The sequence below is a fragment of the Ovis aries genome, chromosome 5 (genome assembly GCF_016772045.2).
Source record: "Ovis aries strain OAR_USU_Benz2616 breed Rambouillet chromosome 5, ARS-UI_Ramb_v3.0, whole genome shotgun sequence".
Taxonomy (NCBI): domain Eukaryota; kingdom Metazoa; phylum Chordata; class Mammalia; order Artiodactyla; family Bovidae; genus Ovis; species Ovis aries.
The window spans coordinates 101,836,441-101,860,633 of NC_056058.1; positions in this window are offsets into that span (position 1 = coordinate 101,836,441).

Genomic DNA, 24,193 nt, shown 5'->3' on the forward strand with positions numbered 1-24,193 from the left:
ATTATCTTACAGGCTTGTGAGAATTAATAAGGATTAACATATATGAGCCTTTTGTATGTGACACAAATAAGCCATACATATATGATGAGCCTGGCAGGCTACGGTCCTTGGGGTGGCAAGGGTTGGACATGACTGAGGGGCTGAACAACAGCAGCACTATACGATTAAGAGCGTCCATTGCCTGCAATTATAAAATTTATGAAAATTTTATGGAAAATGTCTGACACAACATCTTCATTTTCTAACAGGAGAAACCCATGGGCGGCATGAATGGGTTAAGAATGGTTTCAGATTCATAGAGTCTATCTTCTGAGGCCAGGATCAGCCATTCCCTTAAGGTGGCTCAGAGGGTAAAGCGTTTGCCTGCAACTCAGCAGACTGGGGTTCGATCATCGGGTCGGGAAGAACACCTGGGGAAGGACATGGCAACCCACTCCAGTATTCTTGCCTGGAAAATTCCATGGACAGAGGAGCCTGGTGCAGGGTACAGTCCATGGGGTTGCAAAGAGTCAGACACGATCGAGCAACTTCACTTTCACGTTAAGGTAAGTTATTCAAACGTTTCTAACTCTGAGTTTCATCATCTTTACAATAATTTATGTAGAATGTTATTAAAACTGGATCATATAGCTTAATTATTTCATTATCTGGAAGACTGAAATTATTTCAGTATCTGGAATATAAAAAGACTTAACAACTTTAGCCATTTCCCCACATTTCTTTTTGCCACCCATTCTTTAAATATCTGTATTCTCAGAGGATCCAACATATTAAAAAAATCTCATTTATACACGTTCTGAGAAATACCATGAATTATAATATGATATTTCCTAGTAAGTAATGTAGTAAGTAAGTGAGTGCCAATTGATGCTTTTGAATTATGGTGTTGGATAAGACTCTTGAGAGTCCCTTGGACTGCAAGGAGATCCAATCGGTCCATCCTAAAGGACATCAGTCCTGAGCGTTCATTGGAAGGACTGATGTTGAAGCTGAAACTCCAATACTTTGGCTACCTGATGCAAAGAACTGTCTCATTTGAAAAGACCCTGATGATGGGAAAGATTGAAGGTGAGAGGAGAAGGGGACGGCAGAGGATGAGATGGTTTGATGGCATCACCGACTCAATGGACATGAGTTTGAGTAAACTCATGTGATGGACAGGGAGGCCCGGTGTGCTGCAGTCCATGGGGTCGCAAAGAGTCCGACACAACTGAGCTACTGAATTGAGTAAGTAAATTGTATCCAAATTCAAATTCTTTTCTACCTCCAGACTAACTAATTGGCATATATACACCCATAGTCATTTTCAGATTGACAGAAACCAAAGCAAAACATTATCTTACTTTAAGGCACGTTACCTCCAAGCCCCTTGAAGTCATTTATTTTAAGCCCTGCTTTAAAGTAATCATTAATTCTCCCTTTTACCACAATACATACAATATAATAATTCTATTTGCATCTTCTTCAAAAATGAATTATACATGAAGACTTTTCTCTCTACCCGAGTGTTATTTCTTACTAGGTGTTATTTCTTATTAGATGTTTTAAAACTTTCCCTTTGAGATGCTTGGCATCAACTGAAATGTTTATTGGTCACCTATTATGTGCTGGGTTTTGAGGCTACAGCACTGAAAATAACCCAGTCCCTTTTCTTGAGTTTTTTGGCAACTTCCATACGGTATGAAAGGTTTGATAGTAAAGATAAAGTAGTGCCTGGGGGAATAAGCCAGTTTCACAGTAGGAGATGTCCTAGATAAAGCAAACCCCACTTGATAACCAAGTAGAAGTTTACCTTGGTACTCTAACCTCTGACTACTTTTTACTTTTTTTTTTTTTTCTCTTTGTCAGGCTTTAATAAATGTATGGTCTTTTTTGCACATCATGCTATTGCTTCAAATGCTACTTTTTGTTTTCACCTGAGCTCATATTCTTCTTCCAGGAACCTCTTGAAAACTCTATACCACATTCACAACTTTTTTATTGTGCTTCTTTTATCTGCTTATATTATAGCTTCCATCCTAATATGCTCTTCTTTATTTAGATTCTTTTTTTTTTCTTGCTAACACACTGAAGTGAGGTTTCTATATTTCCAGAGCTTAGATCCTCTCACTCAGGAGGCGCTTGGTGATATTAATTAGAGCCATACTAATGCAACAATGAAGAGGTAATATATTTGGAGCTCATGCCAGTTAAAGTGCTAAGAGCCTTATCCTGTTAAACAAGATCTGCTGGTTCTTTCTTTCTTTATTTTTTTCTCATTCCATACTTAGAAGAGAAGCAAGTGGAAGAGTGAGAAATTCGCTCAAGGTCACAGAGCAGACAAGGATCAGATGGGATGGAACCAGGACACTTCTAACTCCTAAGCACTGGCTCAGAAACATGGTTATGTTGAATGATCAACGAAAGTTACATAAGATCAAAGTAGCCTTTACAGAAGGGGCGCTTCCAGACTTACATGTCTGACTGATCCCTTTTCTCTTTTAAACTGCTGGAAACACAGTCTTTTAGAGAGTCTCTTAGCCTTCCGGCATCATTCTTTGTGTATGCAGTATTTTTTTTTTTTCTGGATTTGTAGGAAATAAGTTAATCTATATTAATATGGTAGGTTGAATTTTGAGATAGAGGATGAGCATTTTATAATTTTTTTTAAATTATAGCATTACCTTTGTGGGTTGTTGAAGGCAATGGCACCCCACTCCAGTACTCTTGCCTGGAAAATCCCATGGACGGAGGAGCCTGGTGGGCTGCAGTCCACAGGGTCGCTAAGAGTCGGACATGACTGAGCAACTTCACTTTCACTTTTCACTTTCATGCACTGGAGAAGGAAATGGCAACCCACTCCAGTGTTCATGTCTGGAGAATCCCAGGGATGGGGAAGCCTGGTGGGCTGGCGTCTATGGGGTCACACAGAGTTGGACACGATTGAAGTGACTTAGCAGCAGCAGCAGCAGCAGCAGAGATCTAGCCTAGCAAACCATGGATTCTATTCATTCACTTGTTAATTCTATAAGCATGTATTACAGTCCCACTGTATGTCTAGAGTTGTCTTAGTTGTTGGGGAGCTTATAGAAGGAGGATATTACACACGGGTCACTGTTTGCAATACAATCCTATGATCCTATGATGGAGGTATATGTATGCATAAAGAGACATTATTATATTTTGAGCAGTACAAAACAGAGTATTTTTTATATAAAAGTTTTACAATATAGTCAGTTTTGACTCTTGGCTTGCAAAGCCTGAAATATTTACTATCTGGCAACTTAAAGAGTGTTTGCTGATGCTTTCTCTAAGGAGTAATTAAAATATTTAATTAAGAGATTATTAAGAAAGAAATGGGCATGCTTAATGCGACAAGCAGGGAAAGTAAAGCACCCAGGGATTAGAGAGTGCAGGAAAGTGTCGTCATCTTGTGGACCTGAAGGACACAGGAGAGGAGATTTTACCAGCATGCAGTTGGAGATATCGTCCCAGAAGAGATGCTGCCTCCCAGGGGCCACGGAGTTAATGAATTCAGCTACTGGTGAATCTCTTCACAGCAGGGAGTAATACATCTCCAGAGAAGTTTTCAGAAAGGATATTCCCTTCTCTTTCTTCTGTCTTTCTCAGTCTCTCACAATGCATTTTATTGGTCAAATCCATCAGAAAGACAGGAGGCAAGGGAGCCCAGTCCTCCACAAAACATAGGTTCCCAGGACCCAGAAAGGTTGCCAGGGAATGGGGGCTGGATTTGCAGTGACAGAAAGAGGATTGCCAGCAAGATGTAAGTAGGTATTTGGATATAAGCATATAGAATGCAGAGAGGAAAACTGGGAAGAACACACAGATTTTAGAAGCTTTGCGCAGTTGGTGGTTATGGAATTTATGGATCTACACAAAGCTTTTCAAGAAAATTACTTCCAGTTAGAAGAGGATGTGGGCTGAAAACAAAACCATAGGTAACAATGGCATTTAATAAATAAAGAAAAATAGCTTGCAGAAAAGCTATAAAGAGGAAAAAAATATTAAAAACTAAAAAGAATGCCTCCTGAATTATATAAATTTGATAAAGATACATGAATTAACTGCCATCCAAATGCTTGTGGTTTAAAAAGGAAGATAAATAATATATGATTTCAACCGCTTTGGCTCAAAATCTATATGTATGTGAATACAGATCCAAATTTGAAAATAATTCTCAAAATCTATCATCCTTTACTACCATTATGACTAGCGCATTGCAGGATGCAACGATTCTTACCTTATCGACTGCCATAGAGTCCAAGCTGACAGGTGTTCTACAATGTATTTCTTCATCACCCAAAAGCCTGGATGAATTTTTGACAAATGTCGCTTTATTCTTCTGTTTCAAACCCATTTGAAACATTTTCATCACCTTTTAAACCCAGCCCAAACCTCTTCTTATGGCTGGTCCTCAGAGAAGAGGAATTTTCTGTATTGAACACCTCTCTCCGTTTCATGGATCTCATCCTGTTTCACTCTTTTTCATAGATTTTATAACCACTTAAAATTGTGTTTATTCATGTGTTTTCTTCTTTACTTTCTGCATTTTTTCATAAAGAGGTCTTGTTGAAGATAATGCAATAATCTCCTTGTTTGTGTCTCTATTTCCTGTGTTTATGTATCGAGTAAGGGGAGTGAATTTCATCATAGACAAGTAGCTTGATTGCAACATCCACCATTCCTGAATCTCAAATAAAGTGCAACTATATAGATGGATTATCACATGCATGGCTACACATATTTACTAGTAAGGATTAAAGACAAAGCAACAGGTGAGAAGTGGTTGGAGGTATGCCTGAGCAAGCCATAAGTGTTTTGTGCCTCTGTATTTTATCAGCAGAAGATGCATTTGTTCTTTGAGGTTCATCTTCTTTCATAATTAATTTCTGGTAGTTCCTCTGATATGTTCCATTAATTACAGAACCAAACTCATATCACTATCACTTCTGATTAGTGTGGGTTTTTTACTATTTTTCATAAAATCTCAAACCACCTCATCAAGTCGTTTGGCCTTGTTTCTAGTTCAAGTGTAGACCCAAGCCACTTCCTTAATTTCCCAAAAGCCCAACAGAGACCAAGACTGTAGTCATTAATGAACCGCAGCGAACACTGTATTCAGGGGCCTTTCTTGCTAACATGCCCTAATAAGTGAACCTCAGGACTTCTTCCTAAATCCACTTAGATTCCTATATAACAGGAAACCAATAAAAAAAACAGTTGTATCTTTACTTTCAGAAACCAAGTTTCCAAATTATTCAGGCCTCAAAATCAAAAGCATCCTCTCTTTCTCACATAAAGTGTTCACATTCTACAGCAGAAGGGCCTTAAGAGAGGACACTCGTATACTCCAGAAAAAAAATAATCCACATCCAAAAAGTGATTGACATCAAGGGACCAGAATAAAATAATCAATAGTGCAATTTCCCAGAGTCCAGATTTTGATACATCAAATACACTATTTTACAACATTACATTTTAAGTAGTATCTGACCCTAGTACATAGTTATGAAAAATATATCCCTAATTCTTCAAGGGCACAGACTGCCTATGACAAATTTAATATATGTTTCTCAACAAAGCACATTAATATCTCTCAGTCTTTAGCTTGTGAATTCAGATTTATAGTGACATCTCACTTTTCTCCAAGAATAATAGACAGGTACTTGCTCTAAATTAGTCTAAAAAAAGGCCCACCATGGTAATTTTTTCCAAAAACTCAGGAATTCCCTTCCAGAAGTAATGTGTTCTCTTCTCCCACATGCTGAAACTGCCAACCATCCATTAATGTCATTTCCCTCAATTTGAACATACCAAGAAGTTAATAAATCAGTGCATTTCTCACCAGCTACCCAATTATAACGTATATCATATAGAATCACTTCCTACTGCTAAACAGTCTTGCAAGTCCTGTTTGCCTAATTCAATGAAGTCTAAAGCCCTTAACTTATGTCATAAGATGCTTTGTAACATTTCTTCAACATCCTTATTTTCTTTTTCACATCTCCCTCCTCACCCTACCAGTCTGTTTCTCTAATCTCTTGCCGTACGGGGCTGGGGAGCTCATTTACCTCTGCATATATTTAATTAAGCATTTCTTAAGTGCAGAGTATCAAACATGCCGTGCTGCTCAGGGGCTGGGGATCCAGTGAGCTTTAAGTTCAAGTCTCATCCATGGCCTCAATGAGCTTAAGATCCAATACACACCAAACACTAAAACATACATAAGCATGAGAGTTTCGGGAAAAAAGGAAAGGAAGAACACGATGTTTCAAAAATTTTAGCATGGGACAGTAAGCTGGTTTGGGACATCAGGGAGAGCCACGATGTAGAAATATTCTTATCTTATCATGAGAATTAAAGACTGAGTAAAATGTTCCCATATTCAGTGCTTAGGGAATGGGGGTAAACTGCTTAAAAAGAGAAGGGACATTTCATGCTTCTTTATTTTGCTAACTTTCTCATCAGTGAGTTCTCTCTTACTGTCTTTGTGACCTTTTACAAAATGCAACCCCCATTTTAAAACCTTCCTAAAATAGCCTGAATTTATCATTCATAAAAGCTTTTATTTCCACTGATGGAATCATTGATTACATATTCTATATTGACCCCTAGATAGGAATGTCTTTTAGAGTGGAGAATCATACCAGGTTTTAACCTCTCTACACTCTTCCAGGCCTTAGTAGAATTTAGTAGGTGACAGTAATATGAGTTCAGTCAAGGAACATTTTGGTCTAAAGAGCATTTGGTCTAGGCCAAACAAGTTAATGTAAAGTCCGGATGAAACCTAAGCCTAATTATGAATCCAGTATTTTCCATCAATATTTCATGAGGTTATTAGTTTTGATACTACTGCCCTGATTTTCAGAGTTTCTGATTCTGTGGAGGATATTTTTTAGGGATATCCAGCCAACAGTCCCAGTCAGGAAGCTGAGATCATGAAAATTTGTCCTGAGGTAAGAAAACACTGAAGTGAATTGTTCATTTTCTCCATCCTCTGAAACCTTGTGTTAATAACAGGAAAGCTTGCTGCATGGGTTAGTAGGGTTTTGTGCAAAGCAATTGGATTGCCTACCCCAGATTGGTTCTACTGTCCTTCAGTTCAAAAACAAAAGTGTTAAAAAGAATTCCAGCATAATATGTAGATAAGATACTATTGCGCATGTAAATTAAAATCTGCCAGTTAGATGCGCTTGTGTGAAAATCAGACAGTGGGGTGGCTAATAGCATCTTCAGATGTGGCCTAAAGACAGAAGTGCTCTGAGAGAAGTGAGTGGTTGCGGAACTGGCCTATACGGCCTGTTGCCAGTACCAGCTACCTGGTGTGGTGTCTGCAGCCCTGACCCGCTCCTGCTTTTTGGCACTAGGGGTGGTGAGGTCCAAAAGCCACAGGCAGAGAGCTGTGAGCTAACTTGTACTTGCTGCCCCTTTCAAGTCCCTCGGTTCAGTTGTTTTCTGCTAGAAGTACTTGGGCAAGCTTGTTTTTTGAGGCATTCTGACTGCACAGAGTGATCAACAGTATTTGCCAGCAGATTCACCTTTAAAAAACAAATGTGATCATTTGTGTGTCTGTTTCCATTTCTTTGAGTATTGTCCAGAATGCTATGGCTCTGTGTTAAAGTACATGAGATGATATAGAGATTGTTAGATATTTCACAGGAGCTGACGCTAGGAAGCAAACTAAATCGGGACCTATTTTATGATTAAGAACTTCTGCGGATTTACCAGTAATCTTCCAATGCATAAATAACAGTGATTAATCAAAATTCATTTCAAAATTTCCCAAACTGCTTCTAATTGAATAAGCTCCTCACATAGTATTTTAGAATCTTAAATACGATTCTCAATTATTATGCACTTTTATTACCTCCAAAGATAATACTTCAATGACATTGAACATCGTCAGAAAATAGTCTCCCACTGCTTCCTAAATGCTGAGTCAAAGGCAAGGAAGTTATGAAAGATAAATGAGCTAAAGCTGAGATGTTTACTCTCAAAGCAGGAGGCACTAATCTTGTAACAATGTTCTGTTCCGCTAGCATGGTTATTGCTGCCACGGGGAGTGATTGATGGGGATTTAATCATTTTATCTAATAGCTCCAGGTATCAGAGAATGATATGTGCTACACTGCAGCTTCTAGAACAGTTCAAAGTTTTCCAAAAGTAAAAACTTGGATACAAAGCTGCAGAATTTTTCCTTTTCTTCACCTGAAGTAATTTGGAGACCCTCTGATACTAATTACACAGAATTCAGGATTATATATCATTCTTTTGGAGGATAAAAATAGTAATCGAGCCTGAAATTTAGATAAGTCCTACTGACATATGAAAGTAACTTACTCCTATATTTCAAGTGATGAGCATTTAAAATAAACAAGATGATTAGCACTCATCGGAAATGGCAACCCACTCCAGTGCTCTTGCCTGGAGAATCCTAGGGATGGGGGAGCCTGGTGGGCTTCCGTCTATGGGGTCGCATAGAGTCGGACACGACTGAAGTGACTTAGCAGCAGCAGCAGCAGACCACACTACACATTTTAAAGCAAACTCTTGTAAACATAGGCAATGTATAAATGACATTGGTCATATTCTTTTTTAATTTTTTTAAATTATTTTTACTAGTTTAAGATAACTAGATAGTTTAACTTGTACTTGGTCTACTTGATGTCAGACAAGCTAATCATGCCATATCTAACTGTTATGCTATTAATAATATCCAGGGTCAATTTATTTAATACATAGGAGAGAGAGAGATTGAACTCAACTCCAGTGATATAAGAGATGGAGAATTTTAAAATGCTTTAGTGGAAAGAACTAGGGGACATTGAGGCAAGCTTGGTCACTGTGATCATCAGGTCTGAATTTTTTAATCAACTTCTACTAAACTGGGGTCTTATCTTCCCACAGAGATTACAGAAGAGAGACTCTATATCTTTCTTAATGGTTATATTTCAAAGGGATGGATTCCAGGTCTTGAGAAAGACATTCTTGAGTTTTAAAACTGGCAAGAGACTGGGAGATTTACATGTCAAAAGGGCAGAGAACGAATTTACAACTGCAAATTCCCTCAAGTAAATGCTCAAAGAAAAGAAAGGTCAGGGACCTGGAGTCAAGAAGAAACCTGTTTAACATTTAGCCCAGTTGAAGGGAAGAATAAGGCCAGACCCTCCTAGTCACTAACCTTAAGGAAAAATGTCAGTAAGACTGGAAAACTTTTATTTGATTATAAAACCATAGCTTATTAAGTTAAAGAAAATAAGAACTTAAGAGTTTTGTTTAGAAAATAGATTTTTGAAGTAACATGATTATGAATTGTTTCAAACACACTATTGCCAGTTTGCTGAGATTTCCCTTTTAGGGTATGCCTGCCATTTAAGTCGCTTTATATACTTATCCACTCAGTCCTTCCATCCATCTCTCCATGCCTCCATCCTATATTATACGGACCTATTCAGAATTTAAGGCACATAGCAAATATCTTTAAATTCCTCCCCATATCCTGCAACCCACTAATTTAACAAAATTCCATTCAAGTGATTTCATATTTTGACATTTAAACACAGAAAATATATATACTACATATTCACCCATGCTGGGCTTATTTTGTTTGCTCTAAATTTATGTTTCCACTTCAACAAATAATCCTCCTTCCCAGTATCCTGGCTATTTCTTGGTAATGAGACTCTTTTGCCTAAATAGTGCATCTTAATCTATGCGCCGACTTAGTTTTCATCTTTCCTTGCTGTACGGTTTTAATCTTGTGAGATTTTTTTCATTTGAAACTGTATCTTCATCACTTTTGCTTCTTTTGTGTACACTTTCCAGTTCTGTTTCCTAGTTCTTAAAATGTTCTAGTAACAAGTTTGGGGCTGATCAAATGCTTGAACAAGGATTGTTGTTGTTCAGTTGCCCAGTCATGTCCAACTTTTTGCAACCCCATGGACTGCAGCATGCCAGGCCTCCCTGTCCCTCACCATCTCCCAAAGTTTTCCCAAGTTCATGTCCATTGCATCAGTGATGCCATCTAGTCATCTTATCCTCTAAATCCTCTTCTCCTTCTGCCCTTGATATTTCCCAGCATCAGGGACTTTTCTAGTGAGTCAGCTCTTAGCATCAGATGGGAGCTTCAGCTTCAGCATCAGTCCTTCCAATGAGTAATCAGGGTTGATTTAAGATTGACTGGTTGATCTCATTGCGACCCAGTGGGCTTTCAGGAGTCTTCTCTAGCACCACAATTCAAAGGCATCAACTCTTTCGCATTCTGCTTTGTTTATGGTCCAGCTCTCACACTATATATGACCATTGGGAAGACTATAATTTGACAATATGGACCTTTGTTGACAGAGTAATGCCTCTGCTTTTCAATATTTTGTCTAGGTTTGTCATAGCTTACCTACCAAGCTTATCTGTGTGGATAACCACCAAGTGTGGAAAATTCTGAAACAGGTGGGAAAACCAGACCACCTGACCTGCCTCCTGAGAAATCTTGTATGCAGTCAGGAAGCAACAGCTAGAACTGGACATGGAACAACAGACTGGTTCCAAATTGGGAAAGGAGTACGTCAAGGCTGTATATTGTCACCTGGCTTACTTAACTTAGATGCAGAGTACATCACGAGAAATGCTGGGCTGGATGAAGCACAAGCTGAAATCAAGATTGCTGGGAGAAATATCAATAACTTCAGATATGCAGATGATACCACCCTTATGGCAGAAAGTGAAGAACTAAAGAGCCTCTTGATGAAAGTGAAAGAGGAGAGTGGAAAAAGCTGGCTTAAAACTCAATGTTCGGAAAACTAAGATCATGGCATCCAGTCCCATCATTTCATGGCAAATAGATGGGGAAACAATGGAAACAGTGACAGACTTTATTTTGGGGGGGGGTCCAAAATCCCTGCAGATGGTGACTGTAGCCATGAAATTAAAAGATGCTTACTCCTTGGAAGAAAAGTTATGACCAACCTAGAGAGCATATTACAAAGCAGAGACATTACTTTGCTATCAAAGGTCCATCTAGTCAAGGCTATGGTTTTTCCAGTAGTCATGTGTGGATGTGAGCTTTGGACTATAAAGAAAGCCCAGTGCCGAAGGATTGATGCTTTAGAACTGTGGTGTTGGAGAAGACTCTTGAGAGTCCCTTGGACTGCAAGGAGATCCAACCAGTCCATCATAAAGGAAATTAGTCCTGAGTGTTCATTAGAAAGACTGATGTTGAAACTGAAACTCCAATACTTTGGCCACCTGATGTGAAGAACTGTCTCATTGGAAAAAACCCTGATGTTGGGAAAGATGGAAGGTGGGAGGAGAAGGGGACAACAGAGGATGAGATGGTTGGATGGCATCACTGACTCAATGGACCAGAGTTTGAGTAAACTCCAGGAATCGATGATGGACAAGGAGGCCTGACATGCTACAGTACATGGGGTTGCAAAGAGTCGGACATGACTAAGTGACTGAATTGAACTAAACTGAACCTGTCAAGAAGCAATTGTCTTCTGATTTCATGGTTGCAGTCACCATCTGCAGTGATTTTAGAGCCCAAGAAGAGGAATATCTGTCACTACTTCCACCTTTTCCCCGTCTGTTTGTCATGAAGTTATAGGACTGGATGCAATGATCTTAGTTTTCTTTCTTTCTTTTTAAAAAATCAATATTTAGTTTTAAAGCAGCTTTTTCACTCTACTCCTTCACCGTCATCAAGAGGCTCTTTGGTTTCTCTTCAATTTCTGCCATCAGAGTGGCATTATCCACATATCTGAGGTTGTTGATGTTTCTCCCCTCTTTCCTGATTTCAACCTGTAGCTCATCCAGCCTAGGATTTCTCATGATGTACTCAGCAAATAGGTTAAACAATCGGGGTGACAGCAGACAGCCCTGTCAAACTTCTTTCTCAATCTTGAACCAATCAGTTGTTCCATACAGGGTTCTAACTGTTGCTTCTTGACCCACATACAGATTTCTCAGAAGACAGGTAAGGTGGTCTGGTATTTCCACCTCTTTAAGAGCTTTTCACAATTTGTTATGATCCATACAGTCAAAGGCTTTAGTGTAGTTGATGAAACTGAGCTAGATGTTTTTCTGGAATTCTCTTGTTTTCTCTATGATCCAGTAAATGTTGGCATTTTGATCTCTGGTTCTTCTTCTCTTTCTAAACCCAGCTTGGACATCTGGAAGTTCTTGGTTTGCATAATGCTGAAGCCTCCCATGGAAAATTTTAAGCGTGACCTTACTAGCATGAGAGATGTGTTCAATTGCCTGATGGTTAGCACATCTTTAGTACTACCCTTCTTGGGAACTGAGATGAGAACTGACCTTTTCCAGTCTTGTGGCCACTGCTGGGTCTTCTAGATTTGCTGACGTATTGAATGGAACACCTTGATTGCATCATCCTTTAGGGTTTGGAATAGCTCTACTGGAATTCCATCATATCCGCTAGTTTTATTAACAGCAGTGCTTCCTAAGGCCCACTTGACGTCACACTCCAGAATGTCTTGCTTTGGGTTACTGACTACACCATCATAGTAATCTGGTTCATTAAGATTGTTTTAATACATTTTTTTCTGTGTGGGCTTCCACATCAGTCCTTCAGAGTGGCTGAAGGGCACATCCCTGCTAATCAGGGCCTGATAAAACAGAGTCCACTGGAGAAGGGACTGGCAAACCACTTCAGTATTCTTGTCTTGAGAACCCCATGGACAATATGAAAAGGCTAAAAGAACATATATAGGAACACATGCTTTAAGTACCCACTACTGGTCAAATGCTATGATAAGCCACTTACATGAATTACCTCATTCAGTTCTCAGGAATAGACTATTATATTGTTAGCTTGTAATATAATGTTATCATACTTACCATTATTAAAGCCCATGAACTTTATGCTCTGTACTGCAAAAAAGTAAAATCACATTTGAAGCTTGCTAAAACACAGGTTTTCCAAATCCAACAAGAGACACTTAATTCGATATATCTGGAACTTAGATATACATATTTATTACTTTATCACTTGTCCCCAAGTGATTGTGAGGCAGATAAATTGCTAATCAGACCTTAAGGAAAATAGTTCTACAGGAAATGATTTAAAAAAAATAGTTCATCAGCTTTGTATAGAATTTAAATCAAGTATAAGGAATAGAATATATGTAATGTCATAATCTTTTGATATTTCTCAATATACTATATAGTAATTCTATTAAAGTTAGAAATATTTTAATAAAAATTGTTTTAAAACTCCTTTCAAATTAAGTACCCATGTGTAAATTTCATTGCTTTTCTCCAGTCATCTTTTTATCTCAAGCTTACTTAGTTACAATTTTAAAAATTCACATTTTATAAGTCAAAGATATTCAACCTTTATATTAATTCATTGCTTAGTTTATTCACATGCATCCTAAAAGAGCTTTATGGATTACCTTCCTTGGTGGCTTAGATGGTAAAGAATCCACCTGCAATGCAGGAGACCCAGGTTTGATCCCTGAGTCAAGAAGATCCCTGAGTCAAGAAGATCCCTGGAGAAGGGAATGGCTACCCACTCGGTATTCTTGCCTGGAGAATTCCATGAACAGAGGAGCCTGGCAGGCTACAGTCCATGGGGTCACAAAGAGTTGAATATGACTGAGCAATGAACACTTTACATCCTCTGAGATTATGTCTTCATCGTAGATGATTTGGAAGTGGTATAGTGGGGGGGGAGGCATGTGTGCGTTTGTATGTGAGAGAGAATCAAGTCCTTAATCGATCAACAGAAATGAAAGTTGCTTAGCTACTCAATCATTTCCATATCTCTTCCAAATAGATTTAAGTGACATTCACTGAATATCTTCCAAAATTCATATATCTTATTCAACTTTTTTTCTTACTTTTTCAATGACAATGAAATAGTCACTCGAGAGTCACAAAAGAAGATCCTGCAAGTCCTTCTTTCCCATTCCTGGGGATTTCCCTCTGGGAAAGGAAGATGATGACATAACATGTTTACAAATCTACACAAAATTACAAACACACTAATGATATTTACTAGCAAGAGATTTTCTGCAGAATGCTTTTAGTAGGATATACCTAAATCTGTCTAAGATAGCTTATGGTAACCTGGAATGTAGAGATTTATAGACCATGGTTCTGGGAAAATGTCCTAAAAGCTATGTAAGTACATGTTTATAAAATGCAGATGTCGCGTGATCAAAACTGCTCCTTTGTCTTAAAGTAGATGCATATATTAGAGACTATATATCTTTTGGCCATAGTGCATTTGGATGTACCAAAGAAGAATCTGCAGAGCAATGGACAGCTGTCCTTGTTTTCTTCCTGCTTCACTAACGATTTACAAGTACTTGTATCTTTGATACATGATAAAGTTATTTACTTTGAGTCTGATTTCAAAATTTAATTATTTGTGTTTTCTCACTTACATATATGGCATCCTTTCCACTTGGCTGTAGTATATGTTATTAAACAAAACGATAGTTTATTATACTATGGTGGAAACATTTATCAGTTTAAATATCTACAATCATATTTATCAGTATTTTTATTTGTCCATCTCTATTTACTTTTGTCTATATCTAAACTGCATATATCTATTGAGCCTGGGTCTCCTTCATTGCAGGCAGATTCTTTACCATCTAAGCCAGCAGGCTTAGAGAATATATTCTCTATACTGATAGAGAAATATGTTTTTATGTATATATAATATATACTTGGTCTTCCCTAGTGTCTCAGATGGTAAACAACCTGCCTGCTAATGTAGGAGATATGGGTTCAATCCCTGGGTTGGGAAGACCCCCTGGAGGAAGGAGTGACAACCCACCCCAGCATTCTTGCCAGGACAATTCCACAGGCAGAGGAGCTTCACAGACTGCTGACCATGGGGTTGCAAAGAGCTGGACATGACTAAGCGATTAACACTACCACTACTAATACATGCTTACACTTTCTGTCATGAGTATGTGTGTTTTTTCAGTGAAAATAAAACATAATTGATAATGTGTTTTCAGACACAGATAATTCAGAGTTTTGAATGTTTTGCATATTTGCAATCTAATAACAAACTGTGGCAGGGTCATTTTTGGAGTCTAACTAATGGTAAATCACCAGTATTCACCTCTTGCTACTGCTGCTGCTGCTGCTAAGTTGCGTCAGTCTTGTCTGACTCTGTGTGACCCCATAGATGGCAGCCCACCAGGCTCCCCCATCCCTGGCATTCTCCAGGCAAGAACACTGGAGTGGGTTGCCATTTCCTCCTCCAATGCATGAAAGTGAAAAGTGAAAGTGAAGTCGCTCAGTCGTGTCCGACTCTTAGCGACCCCATGGACTGCAGCCCACCAGGCTCCTCCATCCATGGGATTTTCCAGGCAAGAGTTCTGGAGTAGGGTGCCATTGCCTTCTCCCTCACCTTTTGCTAATGGGATGTAATTGAATGGAACTGCAAGAAAGGAAGTACCAGACAAAAAGTATATACTTCATCTTGAAAAGCTACTGGGGTGAACATTTATTTCTTTCAGAGATTAAGGAATAAGATTTCATTAGGATAGGCATTTTAAATAAAAGATGTGTGCTTATCTTGTGTAACTGACAGAATCTAGTGTGCTTCACGTCTATCAATTTCCTGAGATTCTTGCAACCAGCATTAACAAAATAGATGTCCACGAATCCTCATTTCTTCTCAACTATCCTACTTATCTTCATATAAAAGGGAACTCAAACATGGTAAAGTCAGAGACAGTTCTTTTGATGCCCATTGTTTGATGTATTACTTTTAATTAACATAAAGTTAATAACATTAATTGGTTTCTTTCTTAGTCCCTGTCCTCGCTCTTGCTGAAGAGGGGAGATAAAGATTAAGAGACAAATAATAGCACCGTTCTATTATGATGCATTTTTACTCTAGTACATGGAATTAGTAAACTCAGATATACTTAGAGTAGTGTCTTGTGTGAATAGCACTGGTGTGAATTTGACAAGCAATAAATTAACACGCAAGCTCATTGTTTTAAATATCCACATAAAAGGGGTATATATCAACTGATTTTGTTGAGGCATTGTAAGGCCATATGAACCTCTCTGTATTGATCACAGAAGAGGGATATTACTTTAAAACGTGATTTCCCTGAAGTTTATACAAATCCTTTAAGAGCTATTGCTGCCTAGAACAGTACTATACAAAGCGTCCTTCAGGATTGCTCCTGCTGCTGCTGCTGCTAAGTCACTTCAGTCGTGTCCAACTCTGTGCGACCCCATAGATGACAGCCCACCATGCACCTCCGTCCCTGGGATTCTCCAGGCAAGAACACTGGAGTGGGTTGCCATTTCCTTCTTCAGGATTGCTCCTAGTGATCATGAATTGTTTGGTTTTGGTCCATAACGACTTAAGTACAGAAATGGAAAGTAAGTATTTAGACACTTATACAGCAATTTGACATTGGTGCAACAACCTAAAATGGGATCAGTGAGCTTGTCTTATTGAACAAGGTATAGACCAGTTAGTGTGCTGTCAAAATCACAAGTGGTGGACGTTATGTGCTCGGATCATTTTACAATACTGAAGCTTTAAGGTAAGTTGGCCATTTATTTAAAAATAAATAAATAAATAACAGAAAGAAACAAAGGAAAGAAAAAATAATAGTGTTAAAATTATTTCATTAAAAGATAATTTAATTTTAATGACTGCGGAAAGATTGAAGATAGTCATGAAAAGTGTAACATCACTGGGTTATTTTTGAACAAAAACTGAAGCAATTATTCTGTTCATTCTTAAATTACCTTAAATATCTCCTTTCAGTTTCCAATGGATTGGAAATTTAAAAAAATAAAATATAAACCAGTCATTCAACACATATTGAGAAGCTCTGGTTTATGGTGTAGCTTCCGGCCACCTAAATCAAAGCACCAAAAGCTCCCTGGGGGTTAGCTTCAATCCTATGCCTAAGAAAATCCCAGCGGCTCAGTGGTAAAGAATCCGCCTGCCAGTACAGGAGACGTAGGTGGGTTTGCTGTCAGGAAGATCTGGTTCAGGAAGATCCCCAGGAGAAGGAAATGGCAACACACTCCGGTATTCTTGACTGGTATATTCATGGACAGAGGAGCCTGGTCGTAAAGTGTTGGATGCAACTGAGGGACTAAGCACCAATTTTAGAAAAATAAGGACCAGGAGTAATGACAAAATGGGTGAAGCAATGATCAGACCACCTGACCTGCCTCTTGAGAAATCTGTATGCAGGTCAGGAAGCAACAGTTAGAAGTGGACATGGAACAACAGACTGGTTCCAAATAGGAAAAGGAGTACGTCAAGGCTGTATATTGTCACCCTGCTTATTTAACTTCTATGCAGAGTACATCATGAGAAAAGCTGGACTGGAAGAAACACAAGCTGGAATCAAGATTGCTGGGAGAAATATCAATCACCTCAGATATGCAGATGATCCCACCCTTATGGCAGAAAGTGAAGTGGAGCTAAAAAGCTTCTTGATGAAAGTGAAAGAGGAGAGTGAAAAAGTTGGTTTAAAGCTCAACATTCAGAAAACAAAGATCATGGCATCTGGTCCCATCACTCCATGGGAAATAGATGGGGAAACAGTGGAAACAGTGTCAGACTTTATTTTGGGGGGCTCCAAAATCACTGTGGATGGTGAGTGCAGCCATGAAATTAAAAGACACTTACTCCTTGGAAGAAAAGTTATGACCAACCTAGCTAGCATATTCAAAAGCAGAGACATTACTTTGCTGACTAAGGTCCGTCTAGTCAAAGCTATGGTTTTTTCCTGTGGTCATGTATGGATGTGAGAGCTGGACTGTGAAGAAGGTTGAGTGCCGAAGAATTGATGCTTCTGAACTGTGGTGTTGGAGAAGACTCTTGAGAGTTCCTTGGACTGCAAGGAGATCCAACCAGTCCATACTGAAGGAGATCAGCCCTGGGATTTCTTTGGAAGGACTGATGCTGAAGCTGAAACTCCAGTACTTTGGCCACCTCATGCGAAGAGCTGACTCATTGGAAAAGACTCTGATGCTGGGAGGGATTAGGGGCAGGAGGAGAAGAGGATGACCAAGGATGAGATGGCTGGATGGCATCATGGACTCGATGGACGTGAGTCTGAGTGAACCCCGGGAGATGGTGATGGACAGGGAGGCCTGGCGTGCTGTGGTTCATAGGGTCGCAAAGAGTCAGACACGACTGAGTGACTGAACTAAACTGAATGATTAGATCAAAGTAAACTTATCTCCAATATATGTATGATGGGTATTAACCTCTTCATGGCTTATTTTCATAAATAAATCACCTATCACTATTTTAATCCATTACTTCACTAATTAAGAAAATAAGTAATGCTGATCATCAGCAGTACAATTGACGGCTATATGTTCTAAATGCAGGCAGATACTGTAACCTTCAAGAATTTAAATTTTCAGCAGAAAAAATTTAGATATTAAACTTTAGAGGATCTCCTTATCAATAAAATGAAAAACTTTTGAAATATTTCAACAAACTTGTTCAAGAGGAAAATTTTACCTAATTCCCAAAATATGTAAAATAATTGGATGGAAATTACTATCAAGTCTAAGTATTGTTTCTAATATAAAAATACCAAAGTAACCAATGGTATAGACACATTTCTGACTCATCTTTTTCAGTATGCTGGTAATGAAGCTACCAGGGTCACCAAGGACTGTGATCTGTATCAATTCTTTTATATTCACACCAATTTCTAATTTTTGCTTCCTCAGAGACAATCCATGTTTCTAATTCAGCTGCTTAAGGCATAGAAATAGGATTTATAAATTGGTATACACTTAGAAGATAAATAATCCATCATATTGTGATAGATAACACAAACTTTAATTACTCAGATAAAACCACTTTCATTAAAAAACATGTTATATATTATACAACCAATTCCCTTCATTAAATTCTATTAACAAAATTGATAAGCAATTCACTCAATGTATTGCTCTCTTTATCACTGATTTTCTTTGAATTATTAAATAAACCTCAGAGTACAGGACCCCATATGCATTTCAAATACCACATATTTATTTAAACAATAAATACCGCACATACCTTTTGTAGGAATGTGAAAAATTCCAGTATTTGTTTATCTGTTCAGGACAATAGAATCACCTAGATTTAAATTCAACTAATAAGTTGTGCTAAAGAATAGAAGGGGAAATGATAAATTCAGATGTCAACTAAACAATGACCTTCACCTTCTCCGGAGACCCCTGGAGAAAAAGATACTGAAACTTTCTATTTTTCTGTTACAGCATTGCTTTGCTATTTACTAAACATCCCCAAATCAGGGTCTGCACAAATTAAATTTTATCCTTTGCTCTCTGTAGTTTTGTATTCTTTAAAGATGTGAGCAAAAGAATAGGGTTGTAAGAACAATGCTTTGAAACTGTAGATGAGATCCAACCTTAAGAATTTCTAGTATATTTTATCCCATCCCTTGAGGTTTCCTCATTTAAAATGTCAGTATCTCTTGTACAAACCAAACCAAACTGTTACAAAATGCCTTGTTATCACACATAGATGGTTTGAGTAGTCCAGAGTAGTTTTCAATATACAGCTTATTTCATCAACTGGTAGTTAGAAGTTCAGAGAAGACAAAAAGTTAATTGTTTTCCAACCAAAAGCATACCGAAATAACTTAAAAGAAGGGAACAAACTAATACTTGCCATATTGGCATTTTCCCCAATTACAAAACAGAGAAAAACAATTTTTTATTAACTTTGGTGCATTTTTTTTAAGTTTTGCCCCATCTTTACTTTTGCCAGGATGAAATAGTTTTTAACAAGATTTTTTTTTAGTGACACAGTCTTAAAGTTTTTATGACAGAGTTATAAGTTGCATAACACATCATTAAGACCCAATCAAAGAATTAGACAACGTAGTTTTAGCTTTTTAAAAAAATCATTCAAGTCCTATCAATTTCATACTTAAGACTGATTTCAAACTTGAACTTCACATAAAGCTTAAGTCAATCTTATGTTCATGTAAATACACCTGTACCATAGGTATATATAAAGAAAAATGCTATGATTATGTAATAAGGGTATCTTTTAAATTCACAACAAAATATATTCTACAAAATTTAATATTAATTTTAATATAGAAAATTCCTATAAATGCAAATTAAATAATTAACAAAAGTATCAAACTTGAGAACGTGAAAAAGTTCTGAGTTTTTAAGCCACAGGGGAAAGAAACATGAACACAGATTACTAGAATTTGGCTCCGAGATCCTGCTATTTTTCCTACTGAGATCAAAGTTTTGCCATAGACTTTCCCAGATGTAGCTTCATAAACCCCAAAATGCCTTTCTAGAAAGTTTCAATCTCTAGGCTCAAAGAGCAGAGTGAGGAACAAAATTAGGTTGAAATTTCTTCAGAACCTACCATATTTAAGAGAGAACACCTAAAATGATGGAAGGGCTTTAAAACGATCAAGTTCATTAAAAGATAAGAAAATGGAAAGGCCTCTGAAATATATTTTATCAATTTATCTTCACTTAATTTTTCTGCCCCTCGAACAATGGACACTGTGATTAGCTGTCAGTTTTTATTAATTTGATAAAGAAAATTCCTCTAACTTCAAAGTCAAAAAATGAAAGAGGATACCAAGGAACGTTGTACTTTTTTAAAAAGTAAAGGACGAATGAGAGCCATTCTTTTCATTGAGATTGCAAAGTTAATTCTAGTGCCGACTCCACGATGAGTTATATGCATTATGTTATATCAATTTTTCAAGTTACATATATAACAGTTTCATGCAAATAAATTCCTACCAATATTTAGTATCAGGAAATAAATGTCTTATATGAACTTGACTTTATTTAAATAAATGCATTTTGCTCTTTGCTTTACTTATCAATAAAACCAAAGTTGAATATAATGTTTAAAGTAAAAACATAAGGAAGTTCTCAAGCACCTTGTATTTATACTGACACACCCACAACGTGTGAAATTATTTTCAAGTGTATTGTTACATAATGTGTTTTTCCCTACAGTAATAATTACATTTATAACAAAAGGTGTGCATATACAACTCAAGCTATTTTAAGATCTATTTTCTTTCTCTTATTGTTTCCATTTCTGGAATATTTTCTGTGTGTTTCAGGATTAAGATGATCTTCCTCTGTTGAAAGTAGCTGGACTTCAAGGTGAACCCTCAGTGTTAACATGAGCCCCACTATCCTTCACCCTAAGTCCTTAAATATTTTACTACTTCAATTATCTTTCTTCTTAGCATATTCACTTGTAAAGTGTTTGTAACTCCTATTTGGTATAGGAGTCTATTTCGGCATTCATAGTATTTTGGATCACATGCTTATTTTTTATTTGAGAATACAAACTCAGAGAAATCTTATGATTTGCAAAGAGTCCAGGCCAAAAATAAAAATGTCTCACACATGTTTACCATGCCAGAGTTCTGGGTTTCTTTTCTGATATATGAGTGACATCAGGCTTCATAGAAAAAGAGTTCCAAGTAATTGCAGTTTATGGGCCAAAATTTTACTTCTCATAACACTCTACAAAGTTTTGAGAAGAAAATCATAAAGTTAGTAATTTTGTATAAAAGGACTGTGACTCAACCCAAATGAAGGCTTGCAATACAATATTTTTGCAGCTTTCTGAAACACTCTAATATCAATGTGTCAATATTTCAATATGTTTTATCAAAGAGGAATGTTTTTAATAATTATTACTTTTATAACCAAATCAGATTCTCAGTAATAGGCTGTAGACTATTGCTTCTAGCCAAAATTCAGGAAATGGCCCAGGATTCATCTACCCATTGTAAACAACCAAAAAATTAAGACAAAAAAGGAGACTGACCATTGAGATGTGAGAAGGAAATGATACTATGATCTCTCCAGTATCTTGCCCTGAATTTCCAGGTAAGGAAACAGGAAACTGTCTCTGAGATGGAAGAGCTGAAGATTCTACTGAAAGGCAAAGAGTTTGCAGAAAAATGTAGAGGAGAATAAAATTCTATGCAGATAGAGAAAGCTAGATAAATATGCAGGACTTCTCTCGATTGTTTGACAGAGTACTAATTGAATTGAGTACATGAGAGAAAATTACCCCCAATAGGTAAATAAATGAGAGGGTTAAAGTTAAGCTTGTCCAGTGCTTACCTAGGCCTGAGAATATAGTCTGTCCCCATTTGATAAGCCGGAAAACCTCATAATCCATGAGCCAGTGAATGAAGTACACAAAAGGAGCCATGAATGGAGAATAATTAGTGCTAGGCTAAACACCATTCTCAGAGAAGGAAATGGCACCCCACTCCAGTACTCCTGCCTGGAAAATCCCATGGATGGAGGAGCCTGGTGGGCTGCCATCTACGGGGTCATACAGAGTCGGACATGATTGAAGTGACTCAGTAGCAGCAGCAGCAGCAAACACCACTCTGGTGCTATATCCCAAACCAAGAATCAAACAAAGTTTTCAGGAAATTTACATCTCAGATCAAAATTCATAAAAATTTATACAGAAAAAAAGCCAGGAAATAAAAGGGTAAATTCACAAAATATATTATAAAAGATTAGGATACAAAGAACAAGATCATGGAGAAGTAGATGAAGGGGAGCACATCTCTCTCCACGGATACATTAGGAATACACCTTCTGACACAGAACTGCATGCAGAGCAGCTGAGAGCAGAAAGGAGTATCTGGCCAGTGAAAAAGAATATATTCAGTTCAGTCACTCAGTTGTGTCCGACTCTTTGCAGCCCCATGAAGTCCAGCGTGCCAAGCCTCCCTGTCCATCACCAGCTTCCAGAGTTCACCCAAACTCTTGTCCATCGAGTCGGTGATGCCATCCAGCCATCTCATCCTCTGTCATCCCCTTCTCCTCCTGCCCTCAATCCCTTCCAGCATCAGTCTTTTCCAATAAGTCAACTCTTTGCATCAGGTGGCCAAAGTATTAGAGTTTCAGCTTTAGCATCAGTCCTTTCAAAGAATACCCAGGGCTGATCTCCTTCAGAATGGACTGGTTGGATCTCCTTGCAGGCCAAGGGACTCTCAAGAGTCTTCTCCAACACCACAGTTCAAAAGCATCAATTCTTCAGCACTCAGCTTTCTTCACAGTCCAACTCTCACATCCATACGTGACCAGTAGAAAAACCATAGCCTTGACTAGACGGACTTTTGTTGGCAAAGTAATGTCTTTGTTTTTCAATATGCTATCTAGTTTGGTCATAACTTTCCTTCCAAGGAGTAAGTGTCTTTTAATTTCATGGCTGCACTCACCATCCACAGTGATTTTGGAGCCCCCCAAAATAAAGTCTGACACTGTTTCCACTGTTTCCCCATCTATTTCCCATGAAGTGATGGGACCAGATGCCATGATCTTCGTTTTCTGAATGTTGAGGTTTAAGCCAAATTTTTCACTCTCCTCTTTCACTTTCATCAAGAGGCTTTTTAGTTCTTCTTCACTTTCTGCCATAAGGGTGGTGTCATCTGCATATCTGAGGTTATTGATATTTCTCCTGGCAATCTGGATTCCAGCTTGTGCTCTTCCAGCCCAGCGTTTCTCATGATGTACTCTGTACATAAGTTAAATAAGCAGGGTGACAATATCCAGCCTTGACATACTCCTTTTCCTATCTGGAACCAGTCTGTTGTTCCATGTCCAGTTCTAACTGTTGCTTTCTGACCTGCATATAGGTTTCTCAAGAGGCAGGTCAGGTGGTCTGGTATTCCCATCTCTTTCAGAACCATGCAAAACTCAGTGAATGAAGGAACTAGGGGGAAAGAGAGGTATTTCGGTAGGACTGCACTTGCCATTGGCTGGTGTGGGAACTGCAGCCGGGGTTCCATCCCCACATCAGGGCAATTGTCTGAGTCAGAGAAGAAACGCTTAAGGCTCAGAGTGAGACAGCTGCTCTGTGGCAGCCTGAATGGAATGAGAATCAGACAGTCCTTGCCATAGCCATATATACCCCAGACAGGAGTGCAGGTCCCCTAGAAGGCACAGCAGCTGGGAGCCGGAGTATAGGGATTGTGGAGTGATCCCAGGGAGAGGGCTGCTGTTGATTGCAGAGAGACTGATCTAGAGGAGGTGAGGGAGGAGATTGTGGTGGGAAATGCCCCTGGAGGAAAGCCAAGCCGCCATGGAAGCAAGGCGATACTGCTGAGTCAGGTGTAGGGGGTGGAGCCATCACCAGAGCCTCTCTCTCCCTACACCCCAGCAT